This window comes from Triticum aestivum, chromosome 2A, assembly GCF_018294505.1.
Source record: "Triticum aestivum cultivar Chinese Spring chromosome 2A, IWGSC CS RefSeq v2.1, whole genome shotgun sequence".
NCBI lineage: Eukaryota > Viridiplantae > Streptophyta > Magnoliopsida > Poales > Poaceae > Triticum > Triticum aestivum.
This window is the reverse complement of record NC_057797.1, coordinates 301,562,058-301,569,584: the sequence shown is the minus strand read 5'-3', so window position 1 is coordinate 301,569,584 and position 7,527 is coordinate 301,562,058. Positions and strand designations below refer to the sequence as shown.

General features: G+C 43.0%; 1 long non-coding RNA gene across 4 annotated transcripts; it reads right to left on the bottom strand.

The window, feature by feature from the left end:
- Positions 1-1,566: 1,566 nt before the first annotated feature.
- LOC123185236 (uncharacterized) lies at positions 1,567-5,280 on the bottom strand. Of its 4 annotated transcripts, none has more exons than XR_006493244.1 (5): positions 5,144-5,280; positions 3,328-4,403; positions 3,072-3,146; positions 2,808-2,943; positions 1,567-1,881 (listed from the first exon to the last, which is right to left on the bottom strand). It is a non-coding gene; the product is annotated as an uncharacterized lncRNA (long non-coding RNA). The 4 variants fall into 4 exon arrangements; XR_006493242.1 differs by having other exon boundaries at positions 2,808-2,899; XR_006493243.1 differs by lacking the exon at positions 1,567-1,881 and having other exon boundaries at positions 2,510-2,943.
- Positions 5,281-7,527: the final 2,247 nt, after the last annotated feature.

Here is a 7,527-nt window from a genome sequence, read left to right as displayed (position 1 = left end):
GTTATGCCCGTGCTGGCCACAATTGGTCCATGGGCTCATGGATATGATCTTCAGCCAACTGGTCTGAATGTACAGCTTGTGATTACCCAGGGAGACAATGATGATCCTGATGTATCTTCCTCAGTTAGTATTACTGATGTCCAAGGTGTCAACAATATTATTGCAAGCACTTGGAGAATTCAGACTACTGCTATTGAACCAGAGATACCTCATTCTTTTGTCACCATATCTGACATCTCTGAAGACAACATGATGGCAGATTCTGATGACACTGCTCCCCTGCTGGAACGTGTAGTTACCCCTGAATCTGTTAATGCAATGGAAATTGCTTTTCTTTTCCTTGCTCACACTACCATGGAAATTTCTTCTATTGTCGATCAGGAGGTGCATACTGACCTTTCTTCTAAGATTATGTGCTCTAGTCCTTCCTCTCACACCGGGGCCGTGACAAGCAACAAATCAAAAGCTCTTGATACTGTTGTTAGTGTTCGCAGGAATGCCAGAGCCAACAAATACGATGGCTTTAAGGTTCTGTTTCTCTCAGATGCGGAACCAAGGACCTCCAAAGTGAAACCAAGAGTTATCCCTACTGCTACTCCTTCTGTGGTTATCTCTGATGTCAAGGATGCGACTGATACAATCCCAGGCCCAACTCACTACAAGAAATATGTCAACTTGCGACCATCACTATTGGTCACTGAAAGGTCATTGTTTTCACTAGCAAAAAGGCCCGTGCGTTGCAACGGGAGAAAAAAAGTCCTCTCATATCTCTAGCTGGGTCAGTTGGGCAAATTGTGCATGGCCGGTTGGCAGGTTATGAGATCGAACCCTTCCATCGGCAATTTTATTTTTTGCTAGCTCTCCGGACCTGGGCCGCAGTGCGCCGCCAGATGGGCTTCCTCCGTTGGGTCAAAACGGGTGGCAAGTAACGAAACCGAATAGCGTTTGTGAAATTAATTGAAGCGGGATCAAACGAAGCAGGACGAAACCAAGAATATCACCTCCCTTTAATAGTAGGTATAGATTTGCGACCTTTTTGTGACAAAAAACAGAAGGTCAAAAGTTGGCGGTCGTAAACTGAAATTAACGACCTTCTCTGTGAGAAGGTCGTGGAATTCCACGACCAAAACAAAAGGTCGTTGATCCTATGACCTTCTGTTTTGGTCGCTAGCTCTCTGCCCAGGCCACGTCGGATCCGACATGGCAAGCTGACGTGGCAAAATTGCGACCAATTGAAAAGGTCGTTGATAAGAATCGGCCCAGTCCTATTCGGTGCTTCGCATGGGCCGAGCCCAATAATTCAGTCCTTTTACTTTTTTTATTAATTTAGTTTGTTACATGGGCCTGGCCCAACAATTTGGCCTTTTTTGTTTTTTGTGCTTCTTCCGTTTTTCTGGGCCTCGGTCTTTTTGCGGTCCATTTAACATTTCTAATTTTTAAGACGTTTTCCTTTCATTTTTTTCCAGTATTGTGTGGGCTAAGGCCTCTTCTAGCCCATCAATATTTGCAGCCCACTAATTCAAAGGACTAGACGACAGAGAAACAATTCAGTTTTTTTCAATTTTGCCATCAAAGCAACATTTGTTTCTCTGTACAATCATACATCATTTGTCGCAGTTACATCTTCATCACATTATCTATACATAAGAAGCAGCAACTAAAAGATTTGTCATCTATAACAAACAACCAGTAAAAAAAAGATCACCATCACAGCTCCAGCGACTACTAATATACACTACAAGAAGGCCAAACAAAAAAGGAATCGCTAAAAAGATTATCACTAGCTTAGATATTCATAGACCACTGCCATGATGTCGATTGGATTTGGTTGCAGCCCTTCCAGTTTGCTAACGACATCTCTCCAGCAGCATATCTCATAACCTACAAAGAGAACATAAACCAGCATAAGAATTTGAAACTTCTTCTAATTTAAAACTTCCGGTAAACGATAAACTTGAGGTAAATTAGCAGTAAGGATATTGATTACAAGCAAGGTGAAACGCAAACTAAGTCCTATTGTATTGATGGATCCCAACTTGTTTAAACTAGAGCAGATTGTTCAACTTGTACAATCTAGCAGTCTAAAAAGAGAGAAATATGTTCATTCTCAGTTCAACATTAATTAGAATAGAAATGAATGACACTAATATAAGAAGAACTTACAACAAAGTATAGCTTAAATATAATGTTAGGCACCGAGAAAGTTATGTGATTTTTACGTGACTTAATATAGACACAAAAGATGACTTCTGTCTCTGCTTGACTAATGAATCAGTACATCTTCAAGCAAAAAATCGTGAAGATCACACTACGATATCCCTAACAACGGTAGAAGCTCAGAGGTGTGACAATATTTCGTAATATGTAAGCCTTGGCTGCAACTTTCCGCTTAACATGCAGATAAAAATCAGCCACTTATTGCTTATTTCATGCTTCAATTTTTATTTTCAGTTTGTTAGGATAATTTGTATGCATATGTATAGTCCTATACTTGTTTGGAAAGTCAAGATATTCATGTCAACAATTATATAAAGCCAAACAATCATCTAAGCATACATACAGAATCAAATTGGTTATATATGTACGCGGACATTAATTCCAAGTATCTAATTGAACCCTGCTATACGCACGACAGTACACAAACGATTTCTCAACGATGCCGAATATCGTGTCGTTCCATTCACGACAGCAGCACTGCTCCACTGTTTGATATAAGTGGCTGCTGCATGTCATGTGTATAGTACTATAGTTTCATCTTCAGACCAATCAACACCAAGTTTCAAAGAAAATCTGATGATAAGTTGCACCTAGATTTAACAAGGTGCGTATCTCCAAGTGGATGAGCCACCTCTGAGACCCACTCCCTGACCCTCTCCGCAGGTGCTCCCGTCGAAGCATACTGCATCATAGCAAGCACAAAATTTCAGAAAACACACTCCAATCCTGAAATTTGGTGAAGCACAAAAAGCAGCGTCAAACTAAGACAGTAGCACGCAGGCAGCGTTGCAAATAGCAAACCAAGTAATATAATGTACACTACAGGAGAAACAAAAAGCAAAGCGAGGCTTGACCTGGAAGGGACAGACGTGGGAGCCCTCAAGGCCCTGGAACGCCCTTCGGATCTGCTCCAGCCTCCGCTCATGGTCCTGCGAGGCAACAGAATTTAGTCAGAACAAACAAGCAATGGCACTGAATATACTCCAAGTACTCAACTTGTTCTAACTAAATTTAGGAGGCTATCTTTATTCTTTTCTTATGCAGTCTGAAGCTTAACTTGTTCTAACTGAATTTAGGAACAAACAAGCAAGGGCATTGCAGATCACGCACCTGAGATAAAGGGTGCTGTAGATCACGCATCAAGGCACATCCGGTCCAGTCCTCGGCACCAACTCCTCCTCCAATTGCTGCAGAAACCAAAAGCAGAAAATTAGCTCGCCTGCTTCAGGAGAAAGAAGAAGCAAACAAGCAAGCAAGAAATACTGAAATAGTACTAGTGTGATCCACATCTCAGTATCTCACTTTCAGTTTAGTTGATCTGAATTGCAAACCACTACATCAATTGGCAACATTACTATTTCCTTTCTATTTCCTTTCCCCAAATCACAAAGGACACAAATCAGTATGCACAAGTGTTGGACCTTCAAATAAGCAGACCTGAATTCATTGGTAAGCATTAGCAGAACTAATATATATTTTTGCATGATCTTAGTGTATCTCTACATCACATAGATTCACCCACTCTATCACTACCAATTCTACTACAGAGTAAGAATGGAATGATGCTAATCTATTGAGGGAAAGGATCTGCTCTCATCATCAGTGGTGCTCCTCCTAGGCAAAGTGAGAGGAGTCAGATCATTTGCCAACGTCAGAAAGCTAGTAGGAGCATTAGGAGATGATAACACACACCACCGTTCAAGATATCTTTCAATATTCTGATAAATCGGCCGATTTATCGCTTACCGTTGTCTGACCGATAAGATAAATTGGCCGATAAATCAGCCGATATGGCGATAACTTGGCCGATATGCCGATAAACTGACCGATTTATCCCTTATCATGGGTCGGCCGATAAGTTCCCGATAAGCAATATCCCCAACATTGACACACACACAATGATATGTTTGCTTCACTCAACTTGACATAATATAGCAACATACAAATACAATGGATCTACAATGGAGAAGGATGTATATATATGGACATGGCAAGAGACATGGTTGCTAGCTAGCTAGCTTCTTGTCACGGATTTCGACTACACCCAACAAAGAAGAGGTGGGAGGAGGCGGAGGTGGAAGAAGGCGGCAAAACAGAGAACGCCCGTCATGGCGGTCGGTAGAGCACACGCGGGTACCGAAGATCAAGTGACTCCGCACTCTTCACTTCATCCCATACCAAGGTATCTGTTCAGAAGAAAGTTTTTGCAATGGGGTTAGCAAGCAAGCAAATCAGCAAGACTTCAATCTACAAGAAGGGAAATATAATACTGAATCATGAGGTGGTTATACAGGCAAAGACGAGCAGAATCTAAAAGAAACACATCTTATATCTGACAGACAATGTAAATGTTACCAGAAAAAAATAGCTCACACACCAAGCAGCACAAAAAGAAACAGTGTATGATAATGAATAACAATTTTCTCTTCATTTGTTTCCTACCCACCTCAAGATGCATCTAATACAGATGTACCTAGGAGTAGAGCAAGCATCAGTTGAACACAATATAGGACAAGAGTTGAAGTAGCTTGCACAACCAAATTAGCATTGTAAATCCATCATAGATGGCCAACAATTTATCTACAAAATGCATCTAATTACAGAACTAGCAAGGAGTAGAGAAAAACCCTAGTAGTATCTTGTAAGACCATATTAGCCAGCACTGTAATCTTCCAGAACAGGAATCAAACATGAGAAATGTAACAACTGTTACAACAGAAATATCAAAACTAACTCCGTTGCTGGTGAATCCCTGATCTTCACTGCAGTGGCAAGATAAAACCACACAGAATAATAAGCCTACATAGACTACATGATCATAGTGTACTAAGATAAATCTACAAGGAGGGCATTTCCAAGGACCAAATCATCACCGAAAATAGAACCAAACAGATCATGGTCCTTGATCTGTTTACAGAGGGGTCACCTTCTTGTCCTTGATCTCGCTGGACTGGATCCAGGTCTTGATCTGGTCCCAGTAGTGCTGCAGCTTCTTGATCTCCTTCTTGAGGTCCGCCTCGAACTTCTCCTTCTGGTTCACATTCTCGGTGTCGTAGACCTACCCTAAAATCATGCAAAATCATGAGAATCTAGCGCGGGGGTTGGGGAGAGGAAAGAAGGCGGCATGTGCATGCGTGCCTTGTTCCAGATGTTGTCGAAGACGTCGACGCCCTCCTGGACCTTCTTGAGGACGCGGTCGATCTCGCCCTGCAGCTTCTGACTGGCGCCCATGGCATTCGGCGATTGATCTCACGGCGTCAAACCTCCTCCTCCAGCTTGCTGCCAGCGCAGGCGAGCCTCACCCTCCAGCCCGCGTCGTCGGCCCTGCTACAGCGGACGCTCACTACCTCCGTCCCAAATCGGACCAGCCCGAGGAGGTTGAACCGCCGCGCAAACTCCTCGAGGAACTTGGCACGGGTCGACGGAGGAGCCCAGCTGGGTCGTGATCAGCGGCTTCGAGGAGCCCAGTTGCACGCCGGCCGTGGCCGCCGCCGCTTCCATCTCTCACCTTCTTCTCTCTTCTCCGGCGAGGTCGCTGATGGGCTGTGCGGGTGCGGGATCGGTGCGGCGTGTGGTTCGGGCGAGAGAGTGGATGGGGCGACGCGGATCCAGGTAGCGAGGAACAGGAGCCACTTAAGGGCGGGGAGGCGTGGGTACTCGGGCTCCTCGTCATCGACGCAGGGGTGGAGGCCGGCCATGGTGTGGGGGCGGGGGAGGGGGCGACAGTGGCGTGGTGGGGGACAGAGGCAAGGCAGAGAGGGAAGGACGATGGCGGCGAGAGTGTGCGTGGATTTGGGCAGCGTGAGGGGAAGGACAGTGGCGGCGGCGATGGGGAAAGGGAGCGGCAGCGGCGATTGGGAGAAGGGGCTAGGGTTTCATGGGTGGATGAGGATGAGAGGGATTCGGGAGGGGGTGAGAGCGACGAGGGGGGCGTGGGCTGCCGTTGGATCCGGGCGCATCCGACGGTGCTTAATCCATGATCCGCGTGAGATGATTTTAGACCAATCAGAACGCAGTATCTCCTTTGATGATGTTAAGACCATTTAAATTGGTCATAATCGATTGAAAATAAGATTTTGAATCATCTCTGCTATTTGACGACCTAAGAAACTTGTAAAAATAAATATAAATAAAAAAACCTTCGCATTGTGTCACCGAGTGTGACCTACTTTTCAGTAAAAATAAAAAACTTCGAATAATGTAAATATCATCAAAAAAGTGTTCTAAGATATGAGTTTTTTTGTAAGAGAATCATTTTTCGAGTGTCCAAAATGATATTTTTATAAAGAACATAGCAAATATTTGTTGCAAATTTGGAGCACATCAATTTTATAATTCACAATCATAGCACATGTGGGCGGCGAGCGGCTTGAGCGTGCGCGAACGGGAAAGGATGAGGGGGGAGAGTGAGGCCGGCTTGAAGCCAAATGATCAAACTTATCACCAAGGAAGTTTTGAGTTTTTGTGAAGGACCTACCAAATATTTGTTGCAAAATTGGACCAAATCAATTTTCTAAAATACTAGGCCATATTTAATGCATACTTGACCCAATGGTTGGGTGTCAAAAGTTTTGATCCACCTCTCGTGAAAAAGACAAATTTCTATCGATTCAGCTGGAAGCGGGTCAAATTTGAACCGCGGCTGCCTCATAGTTTGCTATTTATTTTTTCCAAAGATCATTTTTAGGTACAAAAGTATCTATTTAATCAGAGAAACATGAATTTTTTTCCAAGATTCAACCACTAGCTAGGAACAGTCATGCCCGCCGTTTTGACGCATTTTCAAACGGGCATAGAAAATTCAAAAAAATCAAATAATTGAAAAACCTTCACATTGTGTCATTATATGTGGCAAAGTTACTAGGAAAAATAATAAACTTATAATATGATAAATATTTTAAAAAAGTGTAGAGATCAATCTTATGGCCACATTCATGGCATAGTTTGCTCAAATGATATCATACAGTGCACAAGGGTGCATATTGGAATGGCAAACAATGTTGCCTAAGGAAGTTTTCATTTTCTTTGGACAAAAAAATCATTTTCCATTTTTCGAGTGCCCAAAACGAGTTTTTTTGTGAAGGACCTACCAAATAATTGTTGCAAATTTGGACCAAATCAATTTTATAAAATACTAGGCCATATTTAATGCACAATTGACCAACTCGTTGGGTGTCACAAGCTTTGATCCACCTCTGGTGAAAAAGACAAATTTCTGCCGACTCAGTTGGAAGCGAGTCAAATTTGAACTGCGGCTTCCTCATAGTTTGCTATTTATTTTTCCCAAAAATCATTTTTAGGTATAAAAGT